General features: G+C 42.6%; 1 protein-coding gene across 1 annotated transcript in view; it reads left to right on the top strand.

Annotated features, from left to right (window-relative positions):
* Positions 1 to 20,922, top strand: part of CTNNA1 (catenin alpha 1) — a 342,350-nt gene that overhangs the window by 2,332 nt on the left and 319,096 nt on the right. Inside the window, exon 2 of the mRNA XM_027546356.1 lies at positions 9,422 to 9,558. The gene's annotated coding sequence lies outside the window, so the exon portion shown is untranslated. The remainder of the gene's footprint in view (positions 1 to 9,421; positions 9,559 to 20,922) is intronic.

Below are 20,922 nucleotides of genomic sequence, written 5' to 3'. Positions count from 1 at the left end.
TATTAACTGCATCCTCTTCACATCTCTCTTTTATCTACTAGTTCTCCTAAGAATTTGCTCTTTTTCCTTCTTGTTGCATACACTTAAAAACCACGAAGTGTTAATCAGAAGAATTCTGGAATCAAATAGTGTTAACTATTTGATTAAAGGATGTGTGAGAGGATGATTCTGGGGGTACACATATCGCTGAGGTTTTTGTTGGTTTCCCCAAGAGCCTGGTAAATACTCAGTATGACCACAAGGGGGATGTTGTAGCTCTAGACACTATTCAAAGCAGTATCCTGAGAATGAGGCTGCATGTATCCTATTATTTGCCAGAGTGAAGGACAAGCTTTGGGGTTGCTTTGCAAATTAACATAGCCTGCAGCCTGAAGGCTGGAAGAAATGAGCCTGAGTCTAAAAAGAAATAGGGTGCAAATGAATCAGATCAGATCAGTCACTCAGTCGTGTCTGACTCTTTGTGACCCCATGAATCGCAGCAGACTGGACAATTGGATCCATGGTTGGCTGATACAATTCTTCATCATAACACAGCACTGTATTCCATTTCTCTGTTATCATTTCAATGTCATACTGAAAAGTGAAAGGAGTTGGTACATAATTTTCATGAGGGTAATTGTTTACCAGGCAGAACAGACAGCTGTCTAATACCTGTGCATACTATGTTTTAAATTATAACTTTTAAACATTTAATTCCCAATCATTAACAGGAATTGTCTTTAAATATTAATCACTTAATGGTTGTCAAGTGTTACTTAAGTGCTCCACTGTCCTAAATGCTTTCTAACATTCTTTAATGGAATGTGCAAAAAAAAAATGGTCTCAAGGGAATAATACTGTTGGTATTCCCATTTTGCAGATGTGAAAACTGAGGCTTAAAGTGATCCAGTATGTTATATAGGTCACATGGCAATTGAATGGTAAGGCCATATTTGAAGCCAGACTGTCTGACTAAAGAACCTATACTGCTAACCACTAGACTTTGCTGTCTCATAATAAAACTGGATCTGATCATTTATCTCTACGTATACGGAAGAAGAGTTTTGTAGCATTGGCCTAATCCATTATTAACAGCAGTTATTTTAGGCAATTGAGTTAAAGCTATAAAAATATTTTTATGTAGTTTAGGTTCCAGGACAACTATAAAGGAAGTTCAATCTGTAATAGAATACATAAGATCAAGTTTATATTTTTAAAGGAGTTTCTTTAAACTGGTGGCTCAGATGACATTTTATTCAGTCTTCCCAAAGATGAATATCATGCTGTGGCACTTTCCATCTTCATGAAATAAAAATGTGACATACTGCAGGGATTTGTCATTTTTATTCTCCTTGGAATTTTTCATGTACCTGCAGCAGATTTCAGGAGACAGTTCCCACTTTTCTGTTTGGGTATTAGCTACACTGTATTGGAGTACATTACACAGTGTCACTTCACTCAAGTCTAATTCAACAGAACTTGCCCCAGTGAAGTGTAGGAAGTATTATGTCAGTGATATTTCTGTCCCCAGGGATGGTGACAATTAGTAGGTTTCTTTCTGTATGGAATGCCTGGTAACCCACCAACCTGCCTTCCCTCTGAAAGGACAAGAGAGAAAGAGAATATGACCCTGAAAGAAAACTAAGGCAGCAATAAATTAAGATAATCACTTTGATTAGATTTGGTATTTACATTCTAGTGATAATGCAGTCTCATTGCACAGGGTAAAAAAGCAGTTAACCTCACGTGGATTTTCATTCAGGTTTGAAAAACAGGTGGCTATTAGACAGGTCCAAGGACCTGTGTGTGAAGTCCCTATTTGGGGAGGGTGTAGGACTGACAAACGGAGGAGGCAATGGCACCCCACTCCAGCACTCTTGCCTGGAAAATCCGATGGACGGAGGAACCCGGTGGGCCGAAATCCGTGGGGTCGCTAAGAGTCAGACACGACTGAGCGACTTCACTTTGACTTTTCACTTTCATGCATTGGAGAAGGAAATGGCAACCCACTCCAGTGTTCTTGCCTGGAGAATCCCAGGGACGGGGGAGCCTGGTGGGCTACCGTCTCAGGGGTCGCACAAAGTCGGACATGACTGAAGTGACTTAGCAGCAGCAGGACTGACAAAAGCAGAGATTTGCTCTTTATGAAGACCCATTTAATAATTCTTAAGGATGTAGGAGCCTTTTCTGAATACTTTCATTTATTCTTAATCAGAATGATTTAGCAAAAGGAAACCTGAACTAGAAATTGAGCCTGAACTTGGTTTCTAGAAACATAGAAATGCATTTAGATATCATTTAAAATCTAACCTTTGCAGGCAGGGATAAATTGGGAGACTGACATATATATGTACTACTATATATAAGATACATAACTAAAAGGAACCTACTACTATAGCACAGGGACCTCTACTCCATACTCTATATGGCCTATATAGGAAAAATGAAGGTCACTCAGTCGTGTCTGACTCTTTGCGACTCCATGGACTGTACAGTCCGTGGTATTCTCCAGACCAGAATACTGGAGTGGGTAGCCTATCCCTTTTCCAGGGGATCTTCCCAACCCAGGGTCTGAACCCAGGACTCCCACATTGCAGACAGATTCTTTACTAGCTGAGCTACCAGAAAAGCCCAGCCTATATGGGAAAAGAATCTAAAAACAAGTGGATATATGTACATGTGGTGGCTCAGAGCTTCCAGGTGACTCAGTTCAGTTCAGTGGCTCAGTCATGTCCAACTCTTTGTGACTCCATGGACTGCAGCACACCAGGCTTCCCTGTCCATCACCAACTCCCAGAGCTTGCTCAAACTCATGTCCATCGAGTTGGTGATGCCATCCAACCATCTCATCTCCTGTCATCCTCTTCTCCTCCTGCCTTCATTTTTTTCTGGCATGAGAGTCTTTTCTAAGGAGTCAGTTCTTTGTATCAGCTGGCCAAAGTACTGGAGTTTCAGCTTCAGCATCTGTCCTTCCAATGAATATTCAGGACTGATTCCCTTTAGAATTGACTGGTTTGATCTCCTTGCAGTCCAAGGGACTCTCAAGAGTCTTCTCCAAAACCACAATTCAAAAGCATCAGTTCTTTGGCGCTCAGTTTTCTTTATGGTCCAACTCTCACATCCATACCTGACTACTGGAAAAACCATAGCTTTGACTAGACGAATCTTCGTTGGCAAAGTAATGTCTGCTTTTTAACATGCTGTCTAGGTTGGTCATAGCTTTTCTTCCAAGGAGCAAGCGTCTTTTAATTTCATGGCTGCAGTCACCACCTGCAGTGATTTTGGAGCCGAAGAAAATAAAGTCTGACACTGTTTCCATTGTTTTGCCATCTATTTGCCATGAAGTGATGGGACCAGATGCCATGATCTTCATTTTCTGAATGTTGAGCTTTAAGCCAACTTTTTCACTCTACTCTTTCACTTTCATCAAGAGGCTCTTTAGTTCTTCTTTGCTTTCTGCCATAAGGGTAGTGTCATCTGCATATCGGAGGTTATTGATCTTTCTCCCGGCAATCTTGATTCCAGCTTGTGTTTCATCCAGCCCAGCATTTCACATGATGTACTCTGCATATAAGTTAAATAAGCAGAATGACAATATACCACCTTCAAGTACTCCTTTCCCAATATGTACTCCTTATCCAATATGGAACCAGTCCATTGTTCCATGTCCAGTTCTAACTGTGTTGCTTCTTGAGCTGCATAAAGATTTCTCAGGCAGCAGGTAAGGTGGTCAGGTATTCCCATCTCTTGAAGAATTTTCCACAGTTTGTTGTGATCCATGCAGTCAAAGACTTTGGCGTAGTCAATAAAGCAGAAGTAGAAGTTTTTCTGTGACTCTCTTGCTTTTTTGATGATCCAGCGGATGTTGACAATTTGATCTCTGGTTTCTCTGTCTTTTCTAAACCCAGCTTGAACATGTGGAAGTTCTCAGTTCACGTACTGTTGAAACCTGGCTTGGAGAATTTTGAGCATTACTTTGCTAATGTGTGAGATGAGTGTAGTTGTGCGGTAGTTTGAACATTCTTTGGCATTGCCTTTCTTTGGGATTGAAATGAAAACTAACCTTTTCCAGTCCTGTGGCCACTGCTGAGTTTTCCAAATTTGCTGGCATATTGCATGCAGCACTTTCACAGCATCATTTTTTACGATTTTTAAATAGTTCAGTTGGAATTCCATCACCTCCACTAGCTTAGGGCTTCCCTGGTGGCTCAGAGGTTAAAGTGTCTGCCTCCAATGCGGGAGACCCGGGTTCGATCCCTGGGTCGGGAAGATCCCCTGGAGAAGGAAATGGTAACCCACTCCAGTATTCTTGCCTGGAGAATCGCATGGATGGAGAAGCCTGGTAGGCTACAGTCCACGGGTCGCAAAGAGTCGGACACGACTGAGAGACTTTACCTTCACCTTCCTAAGGCCCACTTGACTTCGAATTCCAAGATGTCTGGCTCTAGGTGATTGGTGTGGTTATCTGGGTCATGAAGATCTTTTTTGTACAGTTCTTTTGTGTATTCTTGCCACCTCTTCTTAATATCTTCTGCTTCTTTTAGGTCCATACCATTTCTGTTCTTTTTTGGGCCCATTCTTGCATGAAATGTTCCCTTGGTATCTCTAATTTTCTTGAAGAGTTATCTGGTCTTTCCCATTCTATTGTTTTTCTCTATTTCTTTGCATTGATCACTGAGGAAGACTTTCTTGTCTCTCCTTGCTATTCTTTGGAGCTCTGCATTCAAATGGGTATATCTTTCCTTTACCTTTAGCTTCTCTTCTTTTCTCAGCTACTTGTAAGGCCTCCTCAGACAACCATTTTGCTTTTTTGCATTTCTTTTTCTTGGGGATGGTCTTGATCACTGCCTGCTGTATAATGTCATGAACCTCTGTCCATAGTTCTTCAGGCACTCTGTCTATCAGATCTAATCCCTTGAATCTATTTGTCACTTCCATTGTAGTGGTTTTCCCTACTTTCTTCAATTTAAGTCTGAATTTGGCAATAAGGAGTTCATGATCTGAACCACAGTCAGCTCCCGGTCTTGTTTTTGCCGACTGTATAGAGCTTCTCCATTTTTGGCTGCAAAGAATATAATCAATCTGATTTAGGTGTTGACCATCTGGTGATGTCCATGTGTAGAGTCATCTCTTATGTTGTTGGGAGAGAGTGTTTGCTATGACCAGTGCCTTCTCTTGGCAAAACTCTGTTAGCCTTTGCCCTGCTTCATTTTTGACTCCAAGGCCAAACTTGCCTGTTACTCCAAGTATCTCTTGACTTCCCACTTTTGCATTCCAGTCCCGTATGATGAAAAGGACATTTTTTTTTTTGATGTTAGTTCTAGAAGGTCTTGTAGGTCTTCATAGAACCTTTCAACTTCAGCTTCATTGACATTTGTGGTTGGGGCATAGACTTGGGTTACTGTGATACTGAATGGTTTGCCTTGGAAATGAACAGAGATCATTCTGTCATTTTTGAGATTGCACCTAAGTACTGCATTTCGGACTCTTTTGTTGACTATGAGGGCTACTCCATTTCTTCTAAGGGATTCTTGCCCACAGTAGTAGATATAATGGTCATCTGAATTAAATTTGCCCATTCCAGGTCATTGTAGTTCACTGATTCCTAAAACGTCAATGTTTATTCTTGCCATCGCCTGTTTGCCCACTTTCAATTTACCTTGATTCAAGGACCTAACATTCCAGGTTCCTATACAATATTGTTCTTTACAGCATTGGACTTCACTTCCATCACCAGTCACATCCACAACTGGGTGTTGTTTTCTCTTTGGCTGTTTCTTCATTCTTTCTGGAGTTATTTCTCCAGTAGCATATGGGGCACCTACTGACCTGGGGAGTTCATTTTTCAGTGTCATATCTTTTTGCTTTTTCATACTGTTCCCAGGTGGCTCAGTGGTTAAAAAAAAAAAAAAATTGCCTGCCAATGCAGGAGCCTCAGGAAATGTGGGTTTGATCCTTGGGTTGGGAAGATATCCTTGAGGAGGAAATGGCAACCCACTCCAGTATTCTTGCCAGGATGATCCCACGGACAGAAGAGCCTGGCAGACTACAATCCGTAGGGTCACAGACATAACTGAACATGCATGCATTTACCATATGTATATGTATAATTGATTCACTTTGCTGTACACCTGAAACTAACTCAACATTTTAAATGAACTATAATAAAGTTTTTTTAAAAAGATTGAAACAGTTTTACACAAAAATATAAAGTAAAATCTAATTTATCATTTAACAGATGATGAAATAAGAGAATTAGTGAGTTGCCCAAAGTCACACAGACAGTGTAGCTTCTGTTCTACAGCCTCCATTTTTACTTAGTGTACTTTTTAGAAATCACCCACATGATTTCCGATTAAATGTTCAATTAGTACAGGATCTTTTTTCAAATGTTTACAGACACTTCTGACTCATATACCTACTTCCTCCTGTCTTATCCTCACTCTTGAAGGTGTACATTTAGTGAAAGTGTATCAGCTACCTTTTCAGTTCTTCTGACTAACATTTTCTCTATGTGAGAGGCTGTTGGTTTCTAAGGTTTTAGAAATCTTAGAAACCTGCTTCCCAACCATCAGGAAAGGAAGTACCCAAGTTTCTTTAGGTGATAAGGATTTATTTGAAGGCTAGTTGGAAAAGTACAGGTATTGTCTCAATACCCATAGAACCAGAGTTCAGGAAGAACGAGGGGTAGCTCCTCCTCTTTGGTCAGGCCCCAGCAGGATCAGTCATCTTTATGGCACTTCTGCACTGACGCTGCCCTTTCCACATCTCACTTCTTTGTGTTTGCTTCCCTAATTCTTCCATGACAGTAGTTCCCATATTTCAGTAGGCATCAGAATTACTGGGAAGCTCTTTAAGCATACCAACTTAGTTCTGTAGGTCTGAGGTGTTTCAAGTAATCTGCCTGTTTAACAAGTTTGACAGGAGGTTCTGGTAGAGGTGGCAATTAAGGATCTCACCTTGCTTAGGAACACCCCAAGTAGTGTGGTATCTTCTGGTCACCATATTTTTTCACTACACATTCTATTAGAAGAATATTTGAGGGACTTCCCTGACAGTCCATTGGTTAAAACTCTGCTCTTCTAGTGCAGGAGGCACGGGTTCCATCCCTAGTTGCGATACTAAGGTTCTGCATGCTGCATGGCATAGCCAAAAAATTAAAAACAAAAAATTTGAGCACATACCTCCATTATGAATATTTGTATATTTATAAGCTTTGTGTGTAGTAATATTATTAAAATATGTAAAATAGGAAAGATAAAAAATAAATATAAAGACATTGGAATACTTTTTTCCTGTACTCTTCGTGTATCCCAGGGCTGTTTGCACTACGCCTGCTATCTTTCTGTGTGCTTGAAGTGCACCATCATTACGGAGCGCCTTTATTGGTCAGAGTAAAGGCGCAGAAAAGTGGCACGTTGTTTCAGGGCTCACTGGGTCAGCTCATAGGCCGTTTGTTTAGGTTCCACGTCTTTGTTTTATTGAGCTAGTGATTGGGGTGGAGTGGGAGTAGTGATTGTGTGTGTGGCATCATGTAGAGCAGGCTGGTTCCTATAGGGAGGCTGTGATCCCCTTCTTCAGGGGCAAGGGGGGATCTGTGAGTGTGATAGCTGCTGTAGGTCTCATGAATATCTCTCTTCCACCATAGACTAATGATCTGTCTCTAAGCCTGTTTAGTTGTTAAGTCATGTCCAGCTCTTTTTTGACCCCATGGACTGTAGTCTGCCAGACTCCTCTGTCCATGGGATTTTCCAGGCAAGAATACCCATTTCCTCCTCCCGACCCAGGGATTGAACCCTTGTCTCTTATGTCTCCTGCACTGGCAGAGGGGTTCTTTATCACTAGCGTCACTTGGGGAGCCTGGCAAAGTGCAAACTCTGTGTAGAGAGAGACTCCACAGAGATTGTGGATGAGGCCCCCTTTGTGTGCTCTTTCAGCTTTCCGTGACTTCCCCAAAAGAAGTCTGTTCTACCCTGGCTGTGCCAGGACATGGGGTGGTGTGTGTGTGTGTGTGTTTGCTCTTAGGATTACAGGCAGCCAGTAGAACACCAGCACCGTGTGTGTGTGTGTGTGTGTGTGTGTGTGTGTGTGTTTGCTCTCAGGATTAAAGGCAGCCAGTAGAACACCAGCACCAAAGCCCTGGAGAACAACACCTGTGTTTGAGTGATCACGTGTCTACAAGTAACTTAATGTGAAGTAGTAACTGAGTCCCTGAACTCAAATACAAGTCTTCTCTGTGTATCTACTCTGCTCTTGGATATATACATACTCCCAGTAGCCAAAGAGGCTTCACTTTTCCTGATTTGCCCAATTTGTAGTTCCCTGATACTACTTTCTTGCTCTTGTGCACTGTATTGTGAGTAGAGCATCATTTCCATGAGATAGAGTAACCACGTTGGGACAAGCAGACCTAAGGCATTGTCAGAGCCCAGAGTCAGAGCTGGACAAATCCCAAGCACATTTCAGAAATCAAATGACATCTAATAAGTCATTAAAGTTGAAAATGGGTTTCCCACAATCTTTTTTCCCAAATAATTTTCTTACCTCTACTTTGAGACGTTTTGTATTTTAGTTTTCTTCTGTCACCTTGGGTATTTGAGTGCAGGTGTTCTATACTCTCAAAGGCCGTGGAGAGTGGCCCACTGTTTTGAGCTCTGCAGAGGAGAGAGAAACAGGGGTTTCTTGGATTTAGGGTAACTAGCAGTCATACATCAGAGAAGGCAATGGTACCCCACTCCAGTACTCTTGCCTGGAAAATCCCATGGACAGAGGAGCCTGGTAGGCTGCAGTCCCTGGGGTCGCACAGAGTTGGACACGACTGAAGCGACTTAGCAGCAGCAGCAGCAATCATACATATGTGTCTATATCCTCATTGATAGGGATATTTGAAAATAAATTATTTAGAATTTCATTATTTTCTGCTTAACTTTATGTTATTGAAACTCTCTAGGCTAGAAACACCATTTAAAAAAATTTTTTTTTTTTATTGGCTGCTCTAGGTCTTCACTGCTGCATCAGGCTTTCCCTGGTTGTGGTGGGCAGGGGCTACTCCCTAGTGTCAGTGTTCGGGCTTCTCTTGTTAAGGCTCCTGGGCTCTAGAGCATGCAGGCTCGGTAGTTGTGGCACATGGGCTCAGAAGCTCCCCTGCAAATGGAATCTTCCAAGACTAGGGACCCCTGTCCCCTGCATTGGCAGGCAGATTCTTAACCACTGGACAACCGGGGAGGTCCACACCATTTTTTCTGTCATTTTGGTTTTTTTCCAGTCAGTGTATATGCTTGCCATTTTTGTGTTCTGCTTTTTATACCTTTCCTAAAAATATTTTCTTGTCAGCCTGGTCACATATACTTGTCATTTTTAATGGTTGTCTATATAATCTTATTCTTCCTTGAGATTCATAACTTTATTCCACTTAATCCTCTTTGCTTCTACTATTTTGTAGGGTGTGTGGAAAGATTTGCTGCATTTCTAAAGACTTTTAGAAAACAAGCTTCATTACAGAACCTAAACCAGCATTTGCTTTTCTTCACTCTGAGGGAGCGCACAAGTACTGAATTCTCTGCCACTGGGCACGCCAAGGTATTGAATTCTCTTCTCTGGAGTTCATGTCTGTGGGTCTGACTGGGCCACTTGATCAGCAAAAGGTCTCAGACACCAAATTGGGGAAAAAATTAAACTAACAGAATGGTCAATATTTCTGAAGAGTCACTTTAGGTTCTGTCTATTGCTGCAGTGTTCAAAACATAGACATAGTTCATTGCTGTGATTAAAGTGACTTTCACCATTAGCCTCTTTGCTCCTGTAAGATATAGTGGTAGGCTATAGCTGGTTCATCATTTGGAGGTGTAATGGTTAGCTAAAGCTATTTTTCTACAAAGGGCCAGTTATTTCCTTAGTTTTTCTCCAAAACTTCAGCTTTAACGGGAAAGAGCCATGAATTTTGTGACATAGCTGCCTCCTTATCTGTCTTGGGAGTTATAGACTGCACATATAAGACAATTCATGTACCTCTGCATAATGAGGTGAGTTTTAGAAATCATAAATCTTCACTTAACATGCAGGTGGTGTTGGGTGCCAGCTTTAGAAAAACTGATGTAGTTGCCAAGTGCATGAATGTCATAAATCATTCATGCTAAGGTAGCCCAGAATTGAGCTGTCCTCTGAGGCAGACCAATTTCAAGGTGGTTGTTAAACACAAAAATGTGAGTCTGGATGATTGTTTTTCAAAATCAAACACACTTTTTATTTGAGAAATAAAACCAAATTATCTTCCTCTTCTTAGTTGAAGTCAGTTTTTTAAGATCCTCACTTCACCCTCAAAGACTCTATCAATGATAATATCTTTTCATCCCTGATTCCTGAATTCTATCAGAAATACATCACAAAATATATAACCTGTACATTTGCAATCCAGGCCATTAATGTGCTGAAAATAAGATTTTGATGTCTCAGTAAATCTTGAGGCACATTAGTAGGGAAAAATTCTATTAGAGTTTTTTTTGAGGTATTTTCTTCTTGTGTCATATTTTACATGAAGTTGTAATTGCACAACTCAGATGCGACTCAAACCCAGCCAAAACCCAGACTGGGACTTGAACCCATAGGCTGGGATTTGAACCCACTGTCTTTTCATTAAGATCACACACCTGGTTTCAGAGCTTAATGAAGCTCAGGTTCTTTATGTCTCAGCATAGAAGCCATTTAGCTAGAGACAAAGTGAAAAGAAGTGGATTTATTTAGAGACATACACATTTCATAGACAGTCTGTGATCTGCCTCAAAAAGCAAGAGCAGCCCTGGGAGAAACTCAGTCCACAGACAGAGAGAAGATGAGAGGTGCTGAAATACGGATTGGGTACTTTTTATGAATCTGATCATTTCATAGGCTAATGAGTGGAAGGATTATTCCAGCTATTTTGGAGAAGGGGCAGAGATTTCCAGGAATTGGACCCCTGTACATTTTTTGGCCTTTCATGGTTGGTCTTGGAATTGCCATGGCACTTGTGGGTATGTCATGTAGCTAATGTATTACAGTGAACATATAATGAGGCTCAAGGTCTACTAGAAGTCAAATTTTTCACCATCTTAGACCTAATCAGTTATAACCAGTCTTTTTCATATCCTCAATGTCTATGTCATTCGGTAAAATTTGTTCCCTGCTGTCTTCCCTCCTGTTTTAATGTTACAGTGGATAATAGGCAAGCATAGCCCTCTTCCCCCAGAAGGCAATGGCACCCCACTCCAGTACTCTTGCCCGGAAACTCCCATGGACGGAGGAGCCTGGTAGGCTGCAGTCCATGGGGTCTCGAAGAGTCGGACACGACTGAGAGACTTCACTTTCACTTTTCACTTTCATGCATTGGAGAAGGAAATGGCAACCCACTCCAGTGTTCTTGCCTGGAGAATCCCAGGGATGGGGGAGCCTGGTGGGCTGCCGTCTATGGGGTTGCACAGAGTCGGACACGACTGTAGCGATTCAGCAGTGGCAGCCCTCTTCCACACTGCCCGTTTATTTAGGGCTAAAAAGGGGGAATAAGTAGGGCTTAGAGGGAGGTGACCCCTGGGACAGAAAACTGAGCACTATGATGAGCTGAACAGTCTCTGAGTCACCAGGCTTTATCTAGACTCCTGGAATATGGGTTTTAAACTAATGTATTTCATCTGAAAGTTGCCTGTTTGGTGGATGAAGATGATGAGGTTATATCTTTTTTTAATTAAAGCTATTTTATTGGGGGATAAAATTTATTTTATTTTATTTATTTGATGTAGTCCAGGTTGGATAATATTGAGGAAGGAAAATATGCTAGTATTTTCAGTTGGGAGTCTTCAGAGAGAAAAATGAAGTTTTGCCTGAGGCTGTTAGGTACTCAGTGGGTAGTTAGGTTCTCAGTGGGTAGTTAAGTGTCTGTATCCTTTTGTGTAGTCTCCAGCACAGAGCCACATACTGGTGACAATTCTCTTTGGTGTATCTTAGAAGCTCTTTTGAGGTGAATGTGTTGATTATATGGGTAGCCTCAGTTAAAGATTTTAGGGGACAATTCCAGGCAGAACATCTTTTTCGCTGAATGTAGTCTCCCACTCCTCCACTGCAGGCTTACTACTACTTTATGCTTCAATGCCTTGTATATACCTTTCCCACTATTTGAGCTCTTCTATTTCTTATCCAGATGTTGAGCTCTTACTTATCCTGTAAAACCCTCTTAAATCTCATCTTCTCTGTAAATCCTTTTCAAGCTTCCTGAGACAACTTCTCACTTGATCTTCTGTGTTTCTAGAACATTTATTCACAGTTTTGTTATGACACATACATGGGAGCTTAATTATTTGTCAGCATGTCCATCTCTCCCACTAGATTGTGAGCATCTTAAGGACACAAACAGAATTTTATTAATATGGATATTGCTTGTACCTCATGGGCTTCCTCAATGGCTCAGATGGCAAAGAATTGGCCCACAATGCAGGAGACCTGGGTTTGATCCCTGGGTCGAGAAGATACCTTGGGAAAGGGAATGGCTACCTACTCCAGTGTTCCTGCCTGGAGAATTCCATATACAGAGGAGGCTGGCAGGCTACTGTCCATGGGGTTGCAAACAGTCGGACACGACTGAGCAACTAATGCTTCATTAATATGCCATATCTGACACCAAGTGGAAACTCAGTGATGGAATCTCATCCTTTTGCTCTTTTTTTTAACGATTTATTTATTTAATTAATTTACTTTTGGACTGTGGTGGGTCTTTGTTGCTGTACGCAGGCTTTCTCTAATTGTCCTGAGCAGGGGCTGCCCTCCGTTGTGGAGCATGGGCTATAGGTGCGCACGCTTCAGTAGCTGCAGCGCGTGGGCTCAGTAGTTGTGGTGCCTGGGCTTAGTTGCTCTGGGGCCTGTGAGACCTTCCTGGACTGAGGATCAAACCAGGCATATTATTCTTAACCACTGAGCCACCAGAGAGCCCAAGAAGACAGCTTTTTAAAGTTACATCTCATCATAATTTATGAATGCTAAGACTAAACATAAAGCGTTTACTTGAGTCCCCTATTAAGGATGCTTGAGAGTGACAGAGGCAAGCAGATATTTCCTGCGTTCTTACTGTGTCCCGGGATTTTCTGTAGATTCTTGGCAGAGGAAGTCCTTTTCTTTCTTCCTGTACGATATCTCTGGGGCTTCTATGTCTTTGTCTTCTCACTTCAGTCATTCTAATGTAAGTGACATTTTCTCACACTTGAACTGCAACAATTATAGCAGGTATGACTCTCAGCTTATAAATTCAGATGTGGAGAAAGTATCACATTTATTTATAAGCTTAAATAAGGTAAGCTCCAATTATATGCTCCTACCCTGTCTGACTGGTGGGAAATTTAACCTCACTTATGTTTCATCTTCAGACCTGAATTGTGGTTCCAGGATCCTATATTTTGCCATGAGATTGGAAGGGGCTTCGAGTTGCTGGTTATTGCTGAGACACCTGGTGTCCCATTATTTGCACCAACCCTTCATGTCCAGTGCCTGAGTGTCTGATCTTCATCCTTGACTTACAGAAACCTTTTGTGAGGCTGTGAATCCTGCAGCCTAGAGTCCTATCTCCTGGTTGTAACGTGGGGCCAATCTTCTCTGGGTTGTGTTCCTTCCTGTGGTGCTGCCAAGGAGCAAGGCCTGGGTCCCCAGGTTGTAGGTCCTACAAACTTATCTTCATCTACAACCCAGGGGAATCTCTTTCTAGTCTGCCTGGAGCACTTGCCTGCATTATGCTCCTCTGAGGCTGGTTTATCTTGCTCGTTTATAGCAATCTTAATGGTCTTTTAAATCCCAATCCCCTGTCACTACAACCAAAACTTTTATTTCCTTTTCCTTAAATGTCCATGGGAGGTTAAGGGAGACATCTGTTATCCAGTTCTTTCAGCAAAAAAAGAGAAGAAAAATTTTAAATCCTGCCATATGCTGATCTCCTAACTGACATCCTTGCCTTTTTTTTCACTTCTCCATTCCAATTATTTTGAACATTCCAGTCAGAATAGTTGTTCTAAAACTCCTGCCCAGAAACTCAGTGGCTTCTCATTGTCTCTAGAATAAAATCAAAGCTCCAAGCTCCTTAGTCTACCATTAGGGCTTTTCATGATTTTCTTCACCTTTGAAAGCTGACTTCCCGTTACTCCTTTGTCAGAGGGCCCTGGTCTAAGCCTGTTCCTCTGACGCCATGGGCACTTCTTGACCCCCCCATGCTTTCCCACCTCCTCACTACACCTGACTGATGTGCCACCCAGATCAAGTGCTTGCTGCTTCAAACAGCTTGGTGGTTGTTAGCCCATTCCACAGTGATCTAGTCCACCTTAAACCTAGTTCTCCTCCGTACATCCATTTGGTACCTGAGGTTATGGTTTATCATATGGTGCTTGCTTCTCATCTAGATTTGTGAGCCTCTCAAGTACAGAGACTTCCATTTTCTTGTATTCTGAGCCACCACAGACCTCTTCATAGTATGGGGGTGCTCACTAAGTGCTGATTAGTGAATATCATGGCCTGGCCATGAGATCCTTCCTCAGCACACCCAGCCCTGCCATAGTGTAAGAAGCAGGAAAATAAAGGGAAAAGGGGGCCAGTTTTATTACTGCCATGAGAATAATGAGTTTCATTGGTTTGTACCATCAAGGAGTGGCCTCCTCGCTTGCCTCTAACACCCAACGAAGCATCTGCCCTAACAACGGTGAACACATTCCACTATCAGAGTAAGTAGGCCAGAGCTCCTCGGGGTGGTGGGCACTCTAGCTTTGCTGTCCTTTTGCTTCTTCACAGGCTGCCATTCACAATAGGTTTCTCTGTCATGAATGCAAACTAGCCAGTCCCTCTTGAACATATCAACCTGCTATGTTGAACATATCAACATACCTTGACACCTGCTCAAAGTAATTTTCCTCTCACTAAGCTAGGGTTAATAGACACAAATGGTCGCCATTTACTTCTCCTTGGCTGATCCTGGGAGAGTGTCTTCACACGAATAGGCAGGTTGGCTGGATAGGCAACTCTAGCTCATACTCTGGGGAAGTGGAGAGTTTCCTGCTTCAGCCTGTGGGGCTCTATGAATACTTTATTTGCTGCTTATACCAGCTTCCTGTGGACTTCCCCGCCTAGCCCCTTTGCTAAGTCCTTTCTGGCCTTCATTCATGTTGACCTAGTGACAGGGAACAGGCAGAGAGGATTCCAGCATCATCCTGGTAGTCTGACTGGATAACACTAAAAGCTTTCCAATACTTCAAATCTTTGATCCTATAATTTTTACTTGCATTGCTTTTAATCAACACTTAGAATCCCCTAGCTTTCTGCTAATCCCTTCAGCCTCCTCACCTTGGCCTCTTTCCCACTTGATAGATTCATTCTAGCCACTCAGGCCTTCTCTCAGTTCCTTCAGTGTGTTGCTTCTGCTTTCCCATATGTTCTCTCTGCTCTCTAGGTCTCTATTCTGCCCACCAGCCCTTTGTCTAATCCTACTTAGCTTTCAGGTTCCCCCATATTTTAATGTCACTTATGTAGGCAAACTTTTTTAACCCCCAGACTAGATCAGATTCCTAGTTCCCAAACCAGTCCTACATATTATCTTCCATAGCACTTTGTGCACCTGTATTCATTAAACTACTTTTTGGAAAAAATTTGCTTGGTGCTTATCTTCCGCAGTACTTTGAAAGCTCTGTGTGCACAGAGACTGTGTCTATTCTGTTCACAATTTTGTTGCCAGAACCTAGCCCAGTACCTGACACCTAGTAGCTTATTCAAGTAAATGTTCATCAACTGGCCATCTCTGCTTCTTACCTCATTCATGCATTTCCCCTGCTCTTCATCATGTATTGGCTTAATGCTGCTTTTCTGCTATTTATGCTTACCTACTTAATGTTAGCTCTCTTCAGTTATACTTTCCTGGAGGGCAGAGAATTCACATATGTGATTTTCTTTGTATAAAGCTTTGCATGTGGGTGTATGTGTATGTGTCTCATCCCCCGCCCCTCCCCTGGAATATAGGGGAAGAATGAGGAGGTCAAATTGAGAATATGGAAGTAAGTGTTTACATAAAAGAGACTCTGAAACTGTTGAGGTGGCTTGTGACTCCCCTTGTTACCCCTGGGGATGCTCAGGGTGCAAGGGACAGGATATGGGGCAGGAATGTGACAGTACAGGAGGCTTTTGGATGTTGTTAAAGTAACTTTGCTTACAAGTGGTATGTACTGCAGGGTATCAGGAGGAGGGAAGAGAGGATGCTTTTGGGAATTCAGAAAAAAAGGGGAAAAGTGGGAAAAAGACCTAAATGGATGTTTGAATGGATAAAGAAGTTGTGGTACATATACACAATGGAAAATTACTCAGCCATAAAAAGGAATGCATTTGAGTCAGTTCTAATGAAGTGGATGAACCTAGAACCTATTATACAGAGTGAAGTAAGTCAGAAAGCAAAAGATAAATATATTCTAATGCATATATATGGAATCTAGAAAAATGGTACTGAAGAATTTATTTACAGGACAGCAGTGGAGAAACAGACATAGAGAATAGACTTATGGACACAGAGAGAGGGGAGGAGAGGGTGACATGTATGGAAAGAGTAACATGGAAGCTTACATTATCATATGTAAAATAGATCCAGTTCCAGTTCCAGTTCAGTTGCTCAGTCGTGTCGGACTCTTTGCGACCCCATGAATCGCAGCACGCCAGGCCTCCCTGTCCATCACCAACTCCTGAAGTTCACTCAGACTCACGTCCATCGAGTTAGTGATGCCATCCAGCCATCTCATCCTCTGTCGTCCCCTTCTCATCCTGCCCCCAGTCCCTCCAAGTATCAGGGTCTTTTCCAGTGAGTCAGCTCTTCGCATGAGGTGGCCAAAGTACTGGAGTTTCAGCTTCAGCATCATTCCCTCCAAAGAAATCCCAGGGCTGATCTCCTTTAGAATGGACTGGTTGGATCTCCTTGCTGTCCAAGGGACTCTAAAATAGATAGCCAACAGGAATTTGCTGTATGGCTCAGGAAACTCACACAGGGGCTCTGTATCAACCTACAGGGGTGGGATGGGAAGTGAGATGGGAGGGAGGTTCAAAAAGGAGGGGATATATGTATACCTATGGCTGATTCATGTTGAGTTTTGACAGAAAACAACAAAATTCTATAAAGTAATTATCCTTCAATAAAAAAATAAATTAATTAAAAAGAAAAAAGGGGAGAAGTGGCAGAGCTTAAATCCATAGGCCTCATTTTCCACAAGGACATTACAGTGCTATTAAGCCAAGGAGAACCACTAACTCTGACAATAGCTCCTCTTGCTATAACCCCTTTGGCGGTGTTTTTATTACTTTTTAAAATAAAGGTTGAGAAACAACTTTTACAGTTGTAACTAGAACAGTGATAAGCAGGGCTCGTGGTATGTAATCATTAAAAAAAAACTTTTGTTTTTGGCTCCCACTGTTCCTTTAAACTTGCTCCATAGTGGTAGTCCTCACTCCACTCCTGGACAAACGTTTCTTCTGTAGTTATTAGGAAGCACTATAGTTGCTTTATATAATAAAACCTGATCTCAGTTAGGTACTTAACATATTCAGCCCAGATATTGTCCCTGTTTCCAAAATTTTTCAGTATTAAGCTATTTATCCTCCTTCATCTGGGGCTTGTTACAAGTAAGAAGATGGGTGTGGTCCTTCTTTCTTTCCTAAAGTTTCTGACACCTCCAGGATTAGAGCAAGAAAGTATGAGGGAGCAGGAAATAATGTACTTGCCTCACATTGTTGAAGCCAGTTTTGTGTTCTCCAGGAATGGTGAATATTTAAATTTAGCTTTCTCCTGGGGCACTTTTGTGAGTTCTTCAGAGATCTGTACTCCCCCCACCCCACCACATGTACATATGCACATTTGACTCGGCGAGTACACTCTATTCTGTCAGTTGCTTTCTTATTCCATAGCAATTCAATGGCCTGTTGGTGAGAAACCAGTGTTTTGCTCATATAAGCTCTGAGACTGTGGGCAATCCCAGCATTGTTAAGCAGGTGCTAGCCTGGAGAGGGCAATGGCACCCCACTCCAGTACTCTTGCATGGAAACTCCCATGGATGGAGGAGCCTGGTGGGCTGCAGTCCATATGGTCACTAAGAGTCAGACACAACTGAGTGACTTCACTTTGACTTTTCACTTTCATGCATTGGAGAAGGAAATGGCAACCCACTCCAGTGTTCTTGCCTGGAGAATCCCAGGGACGGGGGAGCCTGGTGGGCTGCCGTCTATGGGGTTGCACAGAATCGGACACGACTGAAGCGACTTAGCAGCAGCAGCAGCCCATACAATGGCCCTTATATTTCTTGGGCTGGAATAAAAAATCAGTCCATTCTGCCCCTCTAACTGCATAGGATATGTATCAAGCCCCCTGAGGGTTCCCTTGAAGCTCTTCTCAGTAGGCTAGTGGTGAAATGCAGGTACCCTTCTTTCTCTGGAGGGGGATACCCACAGCATACCAACACTTCTCACCAAATAAATAGTCTTTCAAAAATTTTCCTTTAATACCCAACAACTTCTTAATATGGGTGAAGATTTTAGAATTACATCACCGTTTTTCAGTGGTTTTCTATGAAAATTTGCATCTTTGCTAACATCTAACTTTTATATGAGATGGATACTACATAGTGGAGCCTGTGTTGAAACTTCCAAATTGCACTGTGTACCTACTGTAGTTGAACAGAGATTTCAGGAACTAAGTAATAGATTTCTGTGTAAAGGTATATAGTATCATTTTCTCCTTCTTTCTTCTGTTGAGGAAACTTACTACCCTCATCTATTACCTTCATCCTTTCCTTGCCTTGCTGAGGGTAGATAAATATGAAATTGTGAGCATAAAAACGGCTCTGGATGGACCACAGGCCATAGGGAAATAATCTGCAAAGGAGAGGTATTATTCACAAAGAAGGCAAGTAGAGATGAAGGAAAGGGCTTGATGGAAAGAAGAAAAGAAAAAGCACAGTTTCATCAGTGTTTTTCTAGACTCCATCCTAACCCCTCCCACCTCCACCTTGATTTGGAGCTGTCTTCTAGTTATACACTGCTGCTAAGTCGCTTCAGTCGTGTCCGACTCTGTGCGACCCCATAGACGGCAGCCCACTAGGCAGGCTCCTCTGTCCCTGGGATTCTCCAGGCAAGAATACTGGAGTGGGTTGCCGTTTCCTTCTCCAGTGCATGAAAGTGAAAAGTGAAAGTGAAGTCGCTCAGTCGTATCCGACTCCTAGCGACCTCATGGACTGCAGCCCACCAGGCTCCTCCGTCCATGGGATTTTGCAGGCAAGAGTACTGGAGTGGGGTGCCATTGCCTTCTCCATAATTATACGCAGGTCCCTATTATAATAGCCCCCAAACAATGGTTGCCCAGAGCAGAGACAGCTCCTGTTAGATCAATAATTCTTGGCTTTGTGTTTTCCAGCTGTATTTGTATCTGTGTCTTATCTTTTGACAAAATGGCTGATTATCTTTTCTCTATCATTACAAAAAGATATCTTGCTCTCCTGGTTCAGAGCCAGAACCTGCCTTGCAAGGAGTCTAAAGACTGCAACCCAGGGCTGCTGTTAAACCAGCAGATGGAGTAGCAGTACTTCTCTGTGTGCCTCTGGGCCCACCTGGGCTGTTGCGCTGGGTGATGCTAGGCCCAGCTCTGCAGCCAGAAGGGACAGAGAAATGAATACAAATGATGGTACTCTATTGTCATAGCTGCTCTTCTGTTTGCAGAGGAGTTTGGTAAAATATCCTGGGAAAGTTGTTTTCATATGCCTCTCTGGAAGCAATTGTAAGGAGTGAGAGCTTGTATGCCTAAGATAGCTGTAGGGCATAAGAGAAGGAAAGCTACAGAGATAGCAGAATCAAGTGGGAGAACGGTAGTGGGAGAATATGACACAATTCCCCTTACCCCTCAAAAACCTTGGTGAGGACACAGGAATACAACCAGTGGCTCTTGGTAGGAAAGGGCAGGTTTAAGAGGCAATTTTAAGAGGAAAGACAATGAAGCTGAATTATCATCTGCCAGCAGAAACTCATTCTTCTCTGTCTGAATTGCAGGCATTGGAGTCCCTCTTACTATAATCTGTAGGTTACCTAAGAAATGTACTTTGGGGCCAGTGGCAGAATTTAAGCTTCCCTAAGATTCCTTCTTCCTATTTTCTAAGAATCTTCCATACAGATGAATATTTGATAGCTCTTAATAAATTACGGAGGCATTTATGGCATTCTCATTGAGAACTCTCTTCTGCCCCTCTCAGGCCTATAGGACCCCCTCTGTAAAGGGTGAGTCCTTTGGCCTCCTCCCCTATGAAGAGAAAAAGGCTTCAGAATGGAGGATGGGGAGACAGTAGATAGATTTCTACTTTCTCAGGGCAAGGCCTGTGTGACTCTCCTCCCTGACTTCCTCTATATAAATAACAAATCCAGAAGTAGGGGTGGGTTGGGGGACTCAGGATAACCTCCATAACCCATGGCCTAACCATTGAAGACTGCCCTGGAAGCCAGAGGGAAGGCACCTTCCTGATTGGTCCTTTGCTCAGTCCTGAACTGAGGAGAGTTGAAGGTGCTTGGGTTCTTAGCTACAGAGCAGGTGGCACAGTGTGATCTTCATTGAGAATCCATCAGTGTCTGGCAAGTCTCTTGGCCACAGGCCTCCCTGGAGCCCAGAGCTCTTTGAAGAGAAGAAATAGTTCTAGGGGAAAGGAAGCTGCTGCTCTTGATGAAAAAGTTGAGAGGGAAGAAAATGAGACTAACAAGGGCTGAAGAGAACTGTCTGAGACTGAAGAGAATGTTAATGGCTCTGCTTTGGAGCTTCAAAGCTTGAGCTGGATAGGATTGCACACAGATGCCTCTGCTGTCACCTACAGAATACTTACCAAGGGCTGAGTCTTGCAAATAATCACAGCCTGACTTTCCCAGGGCAAAAAGCAGTGCCTGCTGAGA

The sequence above is a fragment of the Bos indicus x Bos taurus genome, chromosome 7 (genome assembly GCF_003369695.1).
Source record: "Bos indicus x Bos taurus breed Angus x Brahman F1 hybrid chromosome 7, Bos_hybrid_MaternalHap_v2.0, whole genome shotgun sequence".
In the NCBI taxonomy this organism is placed as follows: Eukaryota; Metazoa; Chordata; class Mammalia; order Artiodactyla; family Bovidae; genus Bos; species Bos indicus x Bos taurus.
Note: the sequence above shows the minus strand (reverse complement) of the source record. Positions and strands in the feature narration are given on the sequence as shown.